This window comes from Macaca nemestrina, chromosome 18 (assembly GCF_043159975.1).
Source record: "Macaca nemestrina isolate mMacNem1 chromosome 18, mMacNem.hap1, whole genome shotgun sequence".
Classification (NCBI taxonomy): Eukaryota; Metazoa; Chordata; class Mammalia; order Primates; family Cercopithecidae; genus Macaca; species Macaca nemestrina.
This window is the reverse complement of record NC_092142.1, coordinates 4553012-4569932: the sequence shown is the minus strand read 5'-3', so window position 1 is coordinate 4569932 and position 16921 is coordinate 4553012. Positions and strand designations below refer to the sequence as shown.

General features: G+C 47.0%; 1 long non-coding RNA gene across 5 annotated transcripts in view; it reads left to right on the top strand.

Moving 5' to 3' along the window:
* LOC105467850 (uncharacterized) overlaps positions 1 to 16921 on the top strand; it is a 51846-nt gene that overhangs the window by 10024 nt on the left and 24901 nt on the right. Inside the window, exon 2 of one of the 5 annotated variants that reach the window (XR_011616271.1) lies at positions 11575 to 11781. The exons of 3 other annotated variants lie outside the window; for them this stretch is intronic. This is a non-coding gene — a long non-coding RNA (uncharacterized lncRNA). Of the gene's footprint in view, positions 1 to 9182; positions 11782 to 16921 lie in introns of all 5 variants that reach the window. One more of the 5 variants, XR_011616269.1, reaches the window with a different exon arrangement.

The window sequence follows — 16921 nt, the reverse complement described above, 5'->3', positions numbered from 1 at the left end:
TTTTTTTTTTGTATCTTTTTTTTTTGGGACAGAGTCTCGCCGTTAGCCAGGCTGGAGTGCAGTGGCGTGATCTCGGCTCACTGCAACCTCCGCCTCTTGGGTTCAAGCGATTCTCCTGCCTCAGCCTCCCGAGTAGCTGGGACTATAGGCACGTGCCACCATGCCTGGCTAATTTTTTGTATCTTTAGTAGAGATGGGGTTTCACCATGTTGGCCAGGCTGGTCTCAAACTCTTGACCTCGTGATCCACCCACCTTGGCCTCCCAAAGTGCTGGGATTACAGGCGTGAGCCACCATGCCCGGCTGCTTTGGTGCTTTTCGTACCTGCCTCCTCCCACCCCACTCCTAGCTGATTGTCCTGATTGCTTGCTCATGACCCATCCTTGGGGGACGGTGACCAGTTTGGGTTTTGAACCAATCCAATTTCCCTGTTTATCTGTTCTGTTCATCCCTGAAGTCTTACTTCAGATGAGACTCAGCTCATTGGACACCAACTAGGAGGAAGCTGTTATCTGTCTCAGAGTCCTTCCCACTCCCACCTCCAGCCCCCTCTCTCCTCTGGCATTGGATTTGAGGTCTTCAGATTGGTGCTGGCGTCTATGCCATCCTTCCCATTACTCTTTCCAGGAGGAAAGATGAGACACCAGGTCTCATTGGAAGATGTTGATGAACAGGAAGTAGGAAAATGGTTTAAAGACTGAGTTTCTGACCTTGGTCTAAGAGCAGAAGGTGAGATACAGGGCAGTCATTGAGCCAGTCTGAGTACCTTGACCTAAATTTGGACCATTTCTATAAAATGTAATCCAAAAACCAGAAGTACATCCCTTCTTCTAATTCCTTCACTGTTTCTGTTCCTGGCCAAGGTTACACATCCTACCTCTTCTTGCTCTTATTGTTTGTAAAACAGTCATCTTGTGATTCTTTTTTGTTTGTTTATTTGTTTTTGAGACAGAGTCCCGCTTTGTCACCTAGGCTGGAATGCAATGGCATAATTTCGACTCACTACAACCTCTGCCTCTCGGGTTCATGAGATTCTCCTGCCTCAGGCTCCCACCACCACGCCTGGCTAATTTTTGTATTTTTAGTAGGGACAGGGTTTCACCATGTTGGCCAGGCTGGTCTTGAACTCTGGACCTCAGGTGATCCACCCCACTTTGGCCTCTCAAAGTGCTGAGATTATAGGTGTGAGCCACCATGCCCTGTCCATCTTATGATTCTTAGACCTGTAGACTTTAGCAGTCAACAAATAGATTGGGAGTGCCTATGGTGTGCCTAGCCTGATAGTAGCTGCGACAGGATAGATACACCCCCTGGCTATGTTCTCAAGGAATCAGGAGACTGGTATTTTAGAGTAGTTGGGAAAGCAAAACACAAGAGCTAATTATAGAAAAGAAAATGAGAGTAGTTAAAAGGGTGTTTAGAATTTGGTGATACAGGCCGGACACGGTGGCTCATGCCTGTAATCCTAGCAATTTGGGAGGCCAAGGTGGGTGGATGGCTTCAGCTCAGGAGTTTGAGACTAACCTGGGCAGCATGGTGAAATCCTGTCTACAAAAAATACAAAAATTGGCCAGGCGCAGTGGCTCACGCCTGTAATCTCAGCACTTTGGGAGGCTGAGGCAGGTGGATCACCTGAAGTCAACAGTTCGAGACCAGCCTGGCCAACATGGTGAAGCCTTGTCTCTACCAAAAATTCAAAAAAAATTAGCTGGGCATGATGGCATGCGCCTGTAGTCCCAGCTACTTGGGGAGGCTGAGGCAGGAGAATCACTTGAACCCAGGAGACTGAGGTTGCAGTGAACCAAGATTGCACCACTGCACTCCAGCCTGGGTGACAGAGGGAGACTCCATCTCAAAAAAAAAAAAAAAAATTAGCCAGGCTTGGTTGCATGTGCCTGTGGTCCCAGCTACTTGAGAGGCTAAGGTGGGAGAATTGCTTGAGCCCAGGAGGTTGAGGCTACAGTGAGCCGTGATCGCGCCACTGCACTCCAGTCTGGGTGATGGAGCAAGACCCTGTTTCAAAAAAGAAAAAAAAAGAATTTGAGGCCAGGCGCAGTGGCTCACGCCTGTAATCTCAGCACTTTGGGAGGGTGAGGTGGGCAGATCACGAAGTCAGGAGTTCAAGACCAGAATGGCCAACATAGTGAAACCCTGTCTCTACTAAAAATACAAAAATTAGCCGGGTGTGGTGGCATGTGCCTGTTGTCCTAGCTACTTGGGAGGCTGAGGCGGGAGAATTGCTTGAACCCGGGAGGCGGAGGTTGCAGTGAGCCGAGACCACGCTGTTGCACTCCAGCCTGGGTGACAGAGTGAGACTCAGTTTCAAAAAAAAAAAAAAAATTAATGGTACAGGCTGTAGATACTGCAGAGCCCTAGAAAAGGGAGCAAGTGGCTGGGCGCAGTGGCTCATGCCTGTAATCCCAGCACTTTGGGAGGCCAAAGCAGGCAGATCACTTGAGGTCAGGAGTTTGAGACCAGCCTGGCCAACACGGTGAAAACCCACCATCCCTACTAAAAATACAAAAACTAGCCAGATGTGGTGGCACACGCCTGTAATCCTAGCTACTTGGGAGGCTGAGGGAGGAGAATCTCTTGAACCCGGGAGGAGGAGGTTGCAGTGAGCTGAGATGGTGCCACTACACTCCAGCCTGGGCAACAGAGTGAGACCCTATCTCAACAAAAGAAAAAAAAAAAAAAAGGAGCAAGTGGTGTCTAGTTGTCTCTAGGTGTCTTGGGTTTCCTAGAGTTTGGAGTTGGATCCACCTAGATCTAGCCTGAGGGTCTGAGCTAGATCCCAGCTAGTCTTAGTGTGGTGTTGGGGGCCAAGCAGCACTTTATGTGGCCTTCCTGGGGAGGCATCCCTATCATCCAAATGTTTATGCTCTTTTCTCAGTCTGCATCTTCCTACTCATCAAGAGTCCCTATTCATCCTTCACGGCCCAGCCCAAATGCCTGTATTTTCATGAAGACACTTTCTTCTCATCAGTTAGGATCGTTGCTGTCCTCTGTGTTCCTCTGCAGTCCTTTGTTTACAACTTTATTGTGATATTTATTTTATCTCATCATGTATTTATGAGTGTTTTCATCTGTTCCACAAGACTGTGGAGCATCTTGTTAGCAGGGACTATATCTGATTCATTTCCCTAACTCCTGATGACTAGCTTAGAGTGTTATTCTGTTCAGAAAATGTTTGCTAAACGAGTGAACAGATTCTATTCCCTCTGGTATTTGAGTCCTAAAGAATCAGTTCTAGGCTGGGTGTCATGGCTCATGCTTGTAATCTCAGTGATTTGGGAGGCTGACGCAGAAGGTTCCCTTGAGGCCAGAAATTTGAGGCCAGAAATTCGAGACCAGCCTGGGCAACACATAAAAGAATACAAATAATAAAATAATAAAAATACAAGAAATAAAAATTAAAAAATTAGCAGTGCGTTGGCCAGGCGTGGTGGCTCACACCTGTAATCCTAGCACTTTGGGAGGCTGAGGCGGGTGGATCACAAGGTCAGGAGTTTGAGACCAGCCTGACCAATATGGTGAAACCCCATCTCTACTAAAAATACAGAAATTAGCTGGGCGTGGTAGTGCATGCCTGTAATCCCAGCTACTCATGAGGCTGAGGCAGGAGAATGGCTTGAACCCAGGAGACGGAGATTGCAGTAAGCCAAGATCACACCACTGCACTCCAGCCTGGGCGACAGAGAGAGACTTTTATCTCAAAAAAAAAAAAAAAAAAATAGCTGGGTGTGGTGGTGCATGCCTGTAGTTCTAGCTACTCGGGAGGCTGAGGTGGGAGGATCCCTTGGCCCAGGAGGTTGAGGCTGCGGTGAGCTATGATGGCCCCACTGCACTCCCACTTGGGTGGGTGACAGTAAAGTAATCCTAAAACCAGAAGGGAGAAGGGTTGTTTGTAGGGCCAGTTTTTGGCAGAGGAACGCATAGTGAGATTAAAAGTCATTTTAAGTAGGACTTGTGTGGACATACAAAAGAAGGGTGTCAGTCTTCTTTTGGTTTTGACCCTTTAAGACCAAAGGAGCAACAGTAGAGTGTGAGTGCTGGGAAGGCCTCCTCTGGTGTATGGAAACAGCATTGGAATCAGAATCGGGGATTAGTTCTGATGCAATCTCTGGTGACATTATTTGCTTTGTTAACCTGATGAGATTGTTCTGAGAACCAAGTGAGATAAGAAAGATGTGAGTTTTGGCCGGGCGCGGTGGCTCACGCCTGTAATCCCAGCACTTTGGGAGGCCGAGGCGGGCGGATCACAAAGTCAGGAGATCGAGACCATGGTGAAACCCCGTCTCTACTAAAAATACAAAAAATGAGCCGGGCGCGGTGGCGGGCGCCTGTAGTTCCAGCTACTCGGGAGGCTGAGGCAGGAGAATGGCGTGAACCCGGGAGGCGGAGCTTGCAGTGAGCCAGGATAGCGCCACTGCACTCCAGCTTGGGCGACAGAGCGAGACTCCGTCTCAAAAAAAAAAAAAAAAAAAAAAAAAAAAAGAAAGATGTGAGTTCTTTGAACTCTCAGATCATCAGCTACTAAGGTCAGCTTGAGCTTGGCCCATCTCCATTTGAATTCAGATCTAGTCCCAAGAGTAGATCCAAGTGGTAAAAAGAGAAGAACACTGTGTGACTTGGGTAAATCCCTTCTAGTCTGTGAGCATCAGTTTTCTTATTTGTGAAAGAGATAATAATCTCTACCCCACCTAGGCCGGGCGCGGTGGCTCATGCCTGTAATCCCAGCACTTTGGGAGGCTGAGGTGAGTGGATCACAAGGTCAGGAGATCGAGACCATTCCTGGCTATCACGGTGAAACCCTGTCTCTACTAAAAATACAAAAAAAAAAAAAAAAAAAAAAAAAATTAGCCGGGCATGGTAGCGGGTGCCTATGGTCCCAGCTACTCAAGAGGCTGAGGCAGGAGAATGGCGTGAACCCAGGAGGCAGAGCTTGCAGTGAGCTGAGATCACACCACTGCACTCCAGCCTGGGCAACAGAGCAAACTCCGTCTCAAAAAAAATAGCAATAATAGGCCGGGCGCGGTGGCTCAAGCCTGTAATCCCAGCACTTTGGGAGGCCGAGACGGACGGATCACGAGGTCAGGAGATTGAGACCATCCTGGGTAACACGATGAAACCCCGTCTCTACTAAAAAATACAAAAAAAAACTAGCCGGGCGAGGTGGCGGGCGCCTGTAGTCTCAGCTACTTAGGAGGGTGAGGCGGGAGAATGGCGTAAACCCGGGAGGCAGAGCTTGCAGTGAGCTGAGATCCGGCCACTGCACTCCAGCCTGGGGGACACAGCGAGACTCCACCTCAAAAAAAAACCAAAAAAACCAATAATAATAATAATCTCTACCCCACCTAATTTCTTGGGCTCCTTAGGAGGATTAACTGATAATGAATATGACACTGCCTTGTAAACTATAAGGGCCTGTGCAAATGCTATGCATTTATTTTTAATTAATTAATTTATTTTTAAGGCAGAGTCTTGTGCTGTCACCCAGGCTGGAGTGCAGTGGCGTAATCTTGGCTCACTGCAACCTCTGTCTCCTGGGTTCAAGGGATTCTCGTACCTCAGCCTCTTGAGTAGCTGGGATTACAGGCACCTGTGATTACAGGCACCTGCCACCCCACCCAGCTAATTTTTGTATTTTTAGTAGAGACAGAGTTTCACCATGTTGCCCAGGCTGGTCTCAAAATCTTTGACCTCAAGTGATCCACCTGCCTTGGCCTCCCAAAGTGCTGGGATTATAGGCATGAGCCACTGTGGCCTGGATTTAGTTTTTAATCTGTGTTTGAGGGCTCTGAATGAAATTTGCCAAGGCTGTTGCACATCTAGACAGTGATGTCTTATACATGTTATTGAGGTCCAGGGTGGGGCACAGAAGACAGACCCAGAGTCGTGGGGGCAGGGAAGAACACAGTAGGGAACCCCACCCGTTGTCTGCCTGTAGAAGGCCAGATTCTGTTGTCACTCATTTGTCTGACTTGAGGAAATTTGGTCTCCGGGTTTCCAAACTGTCACAGACTCCACCATGACCTCTGTGATCAGGGGTTACTTTGATTAAAGCTCTAGAGTAAGGGTCACTCTAGTTTTTTTCTCTGTCTCCAGGGTTGAGCTTGGTGCATGGACACAAGAGACATTCAGGATAAGTTTGTTGTTGAACAAAATGCAAGTAATGCATTTGTGAGACCTCATTCTTACTTCCTTTGTTTTACAAAGTCAGTTGCACATCAGCCTAAAAACCCAGGACATGATTCACACAAATGGAGCTTGAAAGCATGACTGGTCAATATTAATCAAAGGCCAAGCGACCAGGCACGGTGGCTCACACCTGTGATCCCGGCACTTTGGGAAGTTGAGGCGGGTGGATTGCCTGAGCTCAGGAGTTCATGACCAGCCTGGGCAACAGGGTGAAACCCTGTCTCTACTAAAATACAAAAAATTAGCTGGCCATGGTGGTGTGCACCTGTAGTCCCAGCTACTTGGGAGACTGAGGCAGGAGAATTGCTTGAACCCAGGAGGCAAAGGTTGCAGTGAGCCAAGATCACACGACTGCACTCCAGCCTGGGTGGCAGAGTGAGACTCCGCCTCAAAAAAAAAAAAAAAAAAGATCAAGCTTCAGAAATGGCATGTTACCATCCAAGCGCTTTGTGAATCCCGGGAAGTCACAAAGCCAGAGTCTGATGGGAAAGGCTTTCTGTCTGCCTGTGGCCAGGCAGTTTTTGAACCCCTTCATTGGTCCTGCTGGCCACAGGAGCTGAAAGAAAATGGCGGAATCAGCAAATATTTATTGTGTGCCTGCTCTGTGTTGGGTGCTTTGGAGAATAAGAATAAGGTCAAGTCAAAGAGGAGCAGGGAATTCCTGCCTACAGGCAGTGTTTGCCCAGGGCCAAGGGAGTGGGAGAAACTCAGTGACACAGGACCCACTGGGGCTGGGAAGGCTTCTAGAGGGGAAGGAGATGTGTGAAGAAGACATAGTTAGTTGTGGAGACTCACCTCTGCCCGTGAAATGTCTGGTTTTGGTAACTGGCCCCAGTTAGGAGACTATATTAGTTTTCTATTGCTGCGTAACATATGCCCACACAATGTGGCAGCTTAAACCAGCGTCCATTTATCATCTCACAGTTCCATAGGTCAGAAGTCCAGGCAGGCTCTACTGGGCCCTCTGCTCAGGTCCTGGAAAGGCTGAAATCAAGGTGTGAGCTGGCCAGGCACTCATCCAGAGGTTCCAGGAAAGAACCCACTTCCGAGCTAACGGAGGTGGGGGCTATTCCATCCTTTCAGCTGTAGGATGAGGCCCCAGTTTCCCTGCTGGCTGTCCTCAGGGTGCTGCTCTCCACTCCTGGAGGCCACTCTCTGGTCCTTTCCTCCATTTCCAATCTAGCAGCAGTGCATCAAATCCCCCTCCTATTTTGAGTACCTGACTTCCTCTTCTGTTACCACCTGGAGAAAATAGTCTGCTTTTTAAAAAGAAAATTTCGGCTGGGCACGGTGGCTGATGCCTGTAATCCCAGCACTTTGGGAGGCTGAGGTGGGTGGATCACCTGATGTCAGGAGACCAGGCTGGTCAACATGGCAAAACCCCATCTGTACTAAAAATACAAAAATTACCCAGGTGTGGTGGTGTGCACTTGTAGTCCCACCTACTTGGGAGGCTGAGGCAGGAGAATTGCTTAAACCCGGGAGGTGAAGGTTGCAGAGAGTCAAGATCTCGCTACTACACTCCAACCTGAGTGAGAGTGAGACTCCATCTCAAAAAAAAAAAAAAAAAGGTGGAATCCAAGATGATCAGCAAGTCTAGAGCATGGGGAAGAAGATGGCAGGATCATTAATAGAAATATAGTCATGCGTCGCTTAATGATGGGAATACGTATGTTCTAAGAAATGCATCATTAGGTGATTTAGTCATTGTGCAAACATCACCGAGTGCACTTACACAAACCTAGATGGCACAGCCTACTGCACACCAATGCTATATGGCGAGCAGTTCAAACCTGTACAGCAGGCTACTATGCTGAATACTGTAGGCAACTATAACATAATGGTATGTATTTGTGTATCTGAACACATCTAAACATAGAAAAGGTACAGAAAATATACTGTACTGTATTATAACCTTATAGAGCCACTGTTGCAGGCTGGGCGTGGTGGCTTATGCCTGCAATCCCAGCACTTTGGGAGGCTGGGATGGGCAGATTGCTTGAGTCCAGTAGTTTGAGACCGGCCTGGGCAACATAGTGAAACCCCTGTGTCTACAAAAAATACACAAATTAGCTGGGCGTGGTGATGCATGCCTATAGTCTCAGCTACTCGGGAGATTGAGGTGGGAGGATTGCTTGAGCCTGGGAGGTCGAGCCTGCATTGAACCGAGAGTGTGCCACACTGCATTCCCACTCCAGCCTGGGTGACAGTGAGAACCTGTCTCAGAAAAAAAGAAAAAGAAGAAAAAAAAACCCACCGTTGCATATGCGGTTCATCATTGACTAAAATATCAGTATCCAGTGTGTGACTGTAAACCCCAAGGCTAATTCTGCGGTGACAGGAAGGGCACCAAGTTTCTGTGTGGATTTCAAATATTCTGTATCCTCAGGCTTTGTTAATCCATGTCTTCTGCCTTCAGAGAAGTCAGTTCCCCCAGCAAGGAGCGGTCAGGGCCACCCAGCTTTATGCCTTGACTCCTGGTTACTGTTTTGAGGCCTAGGAACAGCTGAGACCCTGCAGGTGTTAAGACCCAAACAGGGTGAGGGTGAGGGCGTCAGAATCACCACCAGCCGATGTCAGCATCTGGAGCTGAATAGAGACCCCTCTTGGCCAAATGTTCTGGGCAGCATCCATGTGCAGGTGGGACTGACTTTTTGGACGCTGCCTGGGAGCTCACACGGACGGTCACACTGCGATGTCAGTGGGGCTGTGAGCAGTCATCGCACCTCCCAGCTGTTCCTCCAGGACAGTCATTTCTGGGCATATCTGCTGGCAAATTAGATCATTGGTCATTTATATTTTTCTTTCCCTATCTCTCTCTACCCATTCTGTTTTCAACAGGTGATGATAATAAAGGTGCTTTCATGGAAAATATGGGATCTCTGTAAAGAGAAGATCCCGTTCTGCGAGTATGGCTTGCTAAGTTGGGTAATTTATCTGTTGACACGCTTCTCAGTCACTTTTTCACCTTGGTTTTTCCAGATGGCTGGGGCTTGATCACTCACAGGAGGAGGGAACTTCTTTGTGTTCTGTTCTTGCACTATTTGGAGAGTTACCATCTCAACAATGCCAACACCCCTAAAACAACAGTCAACATCAGACACGTAATCAAGAGCTTCAGCGGGAAGGATGGCCAAGTTGGATGCTTTCCATCTGGGCCATTCCAGCTGTGATTCTCTGTGCAATGGGAGTCTGGTTGAGAGGGACATCAGAAAGATGACAGCGAGGAAGGGACCTTTTATACTAGGTGTTAAGGGATGGCTGGGACTGGATTAAGTAGGCAGGAGATGGGAAGACCTTGCAGGCTTGGTGAGAGCTGAGTAAAGCCATTCAGATTTGAATCAGCATGGTTTATTTATGGAGTGTGAGGCGGCTGCCTTGGACCAAGGGAGGTGTTTCTTCTTAATCTAAGAAAATGGGCCGGGCGCAGTGCTCATGCCTATAATCCCAGCATTTTGGGAGGCTGAGGCCGGCAAATCAATTGAGGTCAGGAATTCGAGACCAGCCTGACCAACATGGCGAAATCCCATGTCTACTAAAAATAAATTAGCTGGGTGTGGTGGGCACCTGTAGTCCCAGCTACTTGGGAGGCTAAGGCAGGAGAATTGCTTGAACTCGGGAGGCAGAGGTTGCAGCGCGCTGATATCACACCACTGCGCTCCAGTCTTGGTGGCAGAGCAAGACTCTGTCTCAAAGAAAAAAAAAAAGAAAAGAAAAGAAAGAAAATGACTCCCTGCCCTCTTCCTTCTCCCTCATATTAAAGCTTAGGATTTCTGAACTTTTCTCTGTTCCCTAGGGGTCCAGATGAATTTGTAGGGAACCACCCTCTCTGGCTTGGCCTCAACCTCCAGGGCACATCTGTGGGATGCTGTTTTCCCTTTAAGTTTACTCCTTGCCTCCCAGTCAAGGTCTTTTCCCTTGCCCTTACCTGTTTGCTTTAAAAAGCACTATTTTTTTTGTTTGTTTGTTTTGGTTCAAGTGATTCTCCTGCCTCAGCCTCCTGAGTAGCTGGGATTACAGGCGTGTGCCACCACACCTGGCTAATTTTTATATTTTAGTAGAGACGAGATTTCACCATGTTGACCAGGCTGGTCTCGAACTCCTGACCTCAGGTGATCCGCTTGCCTTGCCCTCCCAAAGTGCTGGGATTACAGGCATGAGCCACTGGGCCCAGCCAATTAAAAAGCACTATTTTTAACCAAGGAACTTTACTTGCTTTGTTTTCGTTTTTGCAGACAGATGCAGTATTAAAGTTGAATGCATTTGAATGCCATTACTGTCCATAGTTCAACATTTGACCTCTTTGGCAACTAAACAGTATTTTATATATATTATGTTGTTGCACATTTTCTAGAGGAGCATGGCGGGATGGGGTCTGTTTTTGGTCCTCATGTCTTGAAGAGCTTTTTCCTCTTCATGCTGGTGGGCCACACTTCGCTAGAGATTCTTTTCTGTTCTTTGAATCCAGACTACAATAGGACAAATTAACTCCAGTGGTCATACAAGTCATGAAGAAATGAATTTAATAGTGTATCAGTTAGGATTCTGTTATGACATGTACCCAAATCATCTGGAAATAGTTTAAGCCAAAGAGAAGAATTTATTTAAAAGATTCAGGAACATACGAGATCTAAGGCCAGGAATACAACTGTGACTCAGGAAGGGACTTTTTAAGTAGGAAGGGGAAAACCAGCAAGAAGCCAGGCGTCCCCTTGGTGTGCTTGCTGCGACGTGCACTCTGTACAGAGTGGCTGTCCCTGCTTCCAGTCCACCCAGAAGGCAAGAAAGGGCCAGCCTGAGGCCCTCAGATTGTAATCCCCTTCATTCAAGAGAACAGCCAAGGCTGTCTGTGGTGGCTCATGGCTCATCCCAGCACTTTGGGAGGCCGAGGTGGAAGGATCATTTGAGTCCAGGAATGTGAGACCAGCCTGGGCAACATAGTGAGACCCCACCTCTACAAAAAATACAAAAGAATTAGCTAAGCATGGTGGCACATGCCTGTAGTTCCAGCTACTCAAGAGGCTGAGGTAGGAGGATTGCTTGAGCCTGGGAAGTCAGAGGCTGCAGTGAGCAGTGATTGTGCCAGTGCACTCCAGCCTGGGTGACGGAGCAAGACCATCTTAAAAAAAAAAAAAAGATAGATCAGGAGACTGGCCAAGACTCAATGAGGATCTGTTTGTCTCATATCCAAAGGTGTCCTGGAGAACCAACGTTAGTGCAGTCAATAGTGGTCAGTGTGGAGTCGCAAAACACAAACTCCAGCTGTTGGAAGCCTGGCCTCTAGGAGGGGTCCACTTCCTCCAAAGGCACCTGCTTCAAATATCCCCCCTGCTAAACCAGAATCATTGCTGTTAGGATGACCGTTCTATTTCAGAAGGAACTAGAGGACTCTGCAGAGATGGTGGCGGAGGCGAGATCTATGTCTGGAAGGGCCATGTATAAAAAACAGGGACCTGCCGTGTTTCTGCTCCTTACCACTTCTGAGTTGTCCGATTTTACAGAAGAGGACTTGAAAGATGTAAGACATGGCCAATAACTCATCATCTGCCTCTGCTCCAAAACCACATTCTACTAAAAAAAGGTACTCACAGTGAATTGTTTGAAGGTTTTTTGTTGTTGTTGTTGTAAAGGATGCAGACTTAAAAATTATTTTTGGAAGACAGTTTGCAAACTATTAGTAGAGAATACTAAGAGCAAGCTTTCTGGGGTGGATTTGTTTAAACAGGCCCCTAGCTGATGGGAGAATGGCTGTTTTCATGTTCCTTGAGAACTGTTGTGTTTTAATAGAGACAGCATCGATTCTGGAGTCAGAAGACTAGATTGGGTCTCAACTCTGACACCAGGTTTGTGGCTTTGGACAAGTTATTTTATCTCTACACCTCAGTTCTAATTCTGAGAAGTGAGATAAGTATCATATTAAAATCTACTTCCTGGTGTCAGGAAGAGTAGATGAATTAATGCACATTTATGTACTTGGCATTCTTCTTTGCGCTTAAGCATTCAGTAAATAGTCTTATAAAAATGATGACACCTGTTTGATATTAGTGAAGGGTTAATGAGAAAAGATCAAATTGTGCTTGAGTGTTAATTTTTTAAAGCGTATTCTGTGAATCATATTTCTTTAAAAAGCATTTTGCTAATGTTGTCTATGTTTAGCTATTTAATAAAAAGTTATATTTTTATTTTTAAAAGGAAAAAAAGTGAGTGTTTTGTGTATCATAAGAAAGGCACCCCTGGCCTATGCCTTTTGATGTGGGTCATGAGATTTGTTGTTTGATTTTATTTTATTTTTGAAACAGAGTTTTGCTCTGTTGCCCAGGCTGGAGTGCAGCAGTACAATCTCGGCTCACTGCAAACTCTGCCTCCCGGGCTCAGGCAATTCTCCTGCTTCAGCCTCCTGAGTAGCTGGGATTACAGGCATGAACCACCATGCCCAGCTAATTTCATATTTTTAGTAGAGACGGGGTTTTGCCATATTGGCCAGGCTGGTCTCAAACTCCTGACCTCAGGTGATCCACTCGCCTTAGCCTCCCAAAGTGCTGAGATTATAGGTGTGAGCCACCACGCCCAGTCAATTTTTTTGTTTGTTTTAAATTATAATAAAATACACATAACATAAAACTTACTAACTCGGCTGGGTGTGGTGGTTCACACCTGTAAGTCCAGCACTTTGGGAGGCTGAGGTGGGTGGATCACGAGGTCAGGAGATCAAGATCAGCCTGGCCAACATGGTGAAATCCCATCTCTACTAAAAATACAAAAAATTAGCTGGGCGTGGTGGTGCATGCCTGTAGTCCCAGCTACTCAGGAGGCTGAGGCAGAAGAACCACTTGAACCTGGGAGGCAGAGGTTGCAGTGAGCCAAGATTGTGCCACTGCACTCCAGCCTGGGTGACAGAGTAAGACTCTGTCTCACAAAAACAAAAAACAAAAACCAAAAAAACAAAAAAATTTACTACCTCAAGGATTTTAAAGTGTATAGCTAAATAGTAGTAACAACATTCACATGGTTGTGTAACCATCACCAATCTATCTCCAGAACTCTTTTCATCTTGCAAAACTGAAACTCTCTACCCATTAAACCATAACTCAGCCAGGTGCTGCACACCTGGGAGGTTGAGGCAGGAGGATCCCTTGAGCTCAGGAGTTCAAGATCAGCCTGGGTAACATAGTGAGACCTCCTCTCTACAAAAAAGTCTAAAAATTAGCCAGGTGTGGTGGCACATGCCTATAATCTCAGCTACTTGGGAGGCTGAGGTGGGAGGATGGCTTGGACCCAGGAGGTTGAGGCTGCATTGAGCTGTGATTGTACCACTGCACTCCAGATTGTACCACTGGGTAATAAAGTGAGACCCTGCCTCAAAAATAAAATAAAATAAACAATAACTCCCCATCCTTCCGTTTGGCAATCACCATCCTACTTTCAATCTCTAGGAATTTGACTCTTCTAGGTAACTCATATAAGTGGACTCATACAGCATTTGTCTTATTTCATTTAAGATAATGTCCTCAAGGTTCATGCACATTGTAGCATGTGTTGTGTTGCCCAGGCTGGTCTTGAACTCCTGGCTTTAAGCTATTCTCCTACCTCAGCCTTCCCAGTAGCTGGGACTACAGGTGTGCACCACCATACCCAGCTAGAATTTCCTTGCTTTTTGTTTGTTTGTTTTGAGATGGAGTTTTGCTCTTATTGTCCAGGCTGGAGTGCAATGGTGCAGTCTCGGCTCACTGCAACCTCTGCCTACTGGATTCAAGCAATTCTCCTGCCTCAGCCTCCCGAATAGCTGGGACTACAGGCATGCACTACCACCCTCAGCTAATTTTTATATTTTTAGTAGAGATGAAGTTTCACCATGTTGATCAGGCTGGTCTCAAACTCCTGACCTTAGGTAATCCACCTGCCTCGGCATCCCAAAGTGCTGGGATTACAGGCATGAGCTACCGTGCCCAGCCTGTTTGTTTGTTTTTTTGTTATTTTTTGAGACAGGGTCTGGCTCTGTCACCCAGGATGGAGTGCAGTGGTGTGATCTTGGCTCACTGGAACCTCTGCCCCTCAAGCTCAAGCCATCCTCCTACCTCAGCCTCCTGAGTAGCTGGGACTACAGGTGTGCGTCACCGTGCCTGGTTAATTTTTGTATTTTTTGTAGAGACAAGGTCTCACTTTGTTGCCCAGGATGCTGGACTTGAACTCCTAAGCTCAAGCGATCTACCTGCCTTGGCCTCCCGAAGTGCTGGGATTACAGGTGTGAACGACCGCACCCGGCCATAGAATTTCTTTACTTTTTGGCCAGGCATGTTGGCTCACACCTGTAATCCCAGCGGTTTAGGAGGCCGAGGTGGGTGGATCAGTTGAGGTCAGGAGTTCGAGACCAGCTTGGCCAACATGGTGAAACCCCGTCTCTACTAAAAGTATAAAAATTAGCCAGGCGTGGTAGCGGATGCCTGTGATCCAGCTACTCAGGAGGCTGAGGTGGGAGAATTGCTTGAACCTGGGAGGTAAAGGTTGCATTGAGCTGAGATAGTGCCACTGCACTCTAGCCGGCGTGACAGAGCGAGACTCTGTCCCCCCCCCCAAAAAAAAAAAACCTTTACTTTTTAGTAGAGATGGGGTTTCGCCATGTTGGCCCAAAAAAAAAAATTTTTTTTTTGTATGTATAGACCACATTTTGTTTATTTGTTTATTCATTCATCTGTGGATGGACAAGTCGGGTTGATGGACAGCTGGCTATTGAGAATAATGCTACGGACAGGGTGTACAGATATCTCCTAGAGGCCCTGCTTTCCGTTCTTTTGGGTATATACCCGGAAGTGGAATCACTGATAAGTAGTTCTATTATTAGTTTTTCAAGGAACCACCACGCTGTTTTTCACAGCAGCTGAACTATTTTCCATTTCCACCAACAATGTACAAGGGTTCCAATTTCTCCACATCCTGGCCAATGCTTGTTATTTTCTGTTTTCTTGACAGTAGCCAACCAGATGGTTGCAAGATGGTATCTCATTGTGGTTTTCGATTTGTATTTCCCTAATGACCAGTGATGTTGAGCATATTTTCATTGTTTTTTTGGCCATTTATATATGGGTCGTGAGTTCTTGATTAGACAGTGCTATATGATGATGCTATACTTAGTTGTAGGAAATGTCCCTAATGGGGCAAAATGCTATGTTTTACATCTCTAGAGACAGGAAGTAGATTGGTGGTTGCCTAGGGCTGGGGCAAAATGAGAGTGACTACTAATCGGCAGGGGCTGCTTTCTGCAAACGGTGAAATGTAGTGAAATAGATGGTGGTGGTGATGACTATACAATTCTAGGAACATACTAAAAACCATTGAATTGTACACTTTAAATGGGTGAATTTTATGTTCTCTAGTGTCTCAATAAAGCTGGTCTAATATGCTTTTTTTGGAAAATAGACCTAAAACAGGAGCAGTGATGGTAGGTAGCAAAGGTTGCCACTTCATTGGCCAACTTTACCCAGTAGGAGGGAATGTTCCACGTTTTTGGTGAATTTACAACCAAGAGGTTCTCTCCTTGGAAAATCTGGAGGAGTGCCCACTTGCAAGCTCACTTCCTGGACCAGGGAGAAAGATCAGTGACTAATAAAGCTAGAGGAAAGACCACAAATGATTTGAGTTTAGAGGTGCTAGAAACGCATTTTAGTAGAGTTTGGGGTAGAGGGTGTTGAGGCCCCTTTCCAACAGTGATACCATCAGAGACCTCAGGTGTTACCGAAGAGAACACCGCCCCTTCACACCTCCTCTCTGTCCTTTTCAAAATGAGGAAAGGGCTGGGCGCCGTGGCTCATGCCTGTAATCCCAACAGTTTGAGAGGCTGCCAGTAGATCACCTGAGGTCAGGGAGTTCCAGACCAGCCTGGCCAACATGGCGAAATCCTGTCTCTACTGAAAATACAAAAATTAGGCCGGGCGCAGTAGATTACACCTGTAATCCCAGCACTTTGGGAGGCCAAGGCGGGCAGATCACGAGGTCAAGAGATCGAGACCATCCTGGTCAACATGGTGAAACCCCATCTCTACTAAAAATACAAAAATTTGCTGGGCATGGTAGCGCATGCCCGTAGTCCCAGCTACTCGGGAGGCTGAGGCATTAGAATCACTTGAAGCCAGGAGGCAGAGGTTGCAGTGAGCCAAGATCATACCACTGAACTCCAGCCTGGGTGACAGAGTGAGAGTCTGTCTCAAAATAAACAAACAAGCAAACAAACACACAAACAGAATGAGGAAATGGATCCAGAGAGAGGAAATGACTGAGCCTAGGTGCATGGCCAATTAGTAGCAGAGCCAGAGCTTCTAGCTCTCTTGCCTGGGCAGCTTCATTCAAGCTCCACGCATCCAATCTAGTCCAGCCAACAGCCTCTGTCTCCAGAGCATCAGCTGCTGAGGAGTAGGGATGACGGATACCAACTGCAACCCTCTCCAGAGGGCCTCTGTCCGTGCACACTGCAAATGTCTGACTTTCCCCACATGTGGTTCCGGCAGCTTTCGTTGGAGCAGCATTCTCTCCTGTTCTCACTCAGCTGCAACTCCCTTCCTGCACCATCTGGAACGTGGCTAGGGCTCTCCATCACTTTGCCCACCCGCTCCGCCATGTTCTGTTGAGTGTGGGCCCACACCAACGCAGATCTCCTAAGTACAGAGAGTTCTCCTTTTATTTATTTCTGATTGCTCAGGGAGGAAAAAATGTTGCTTCTCAAGCTTCAG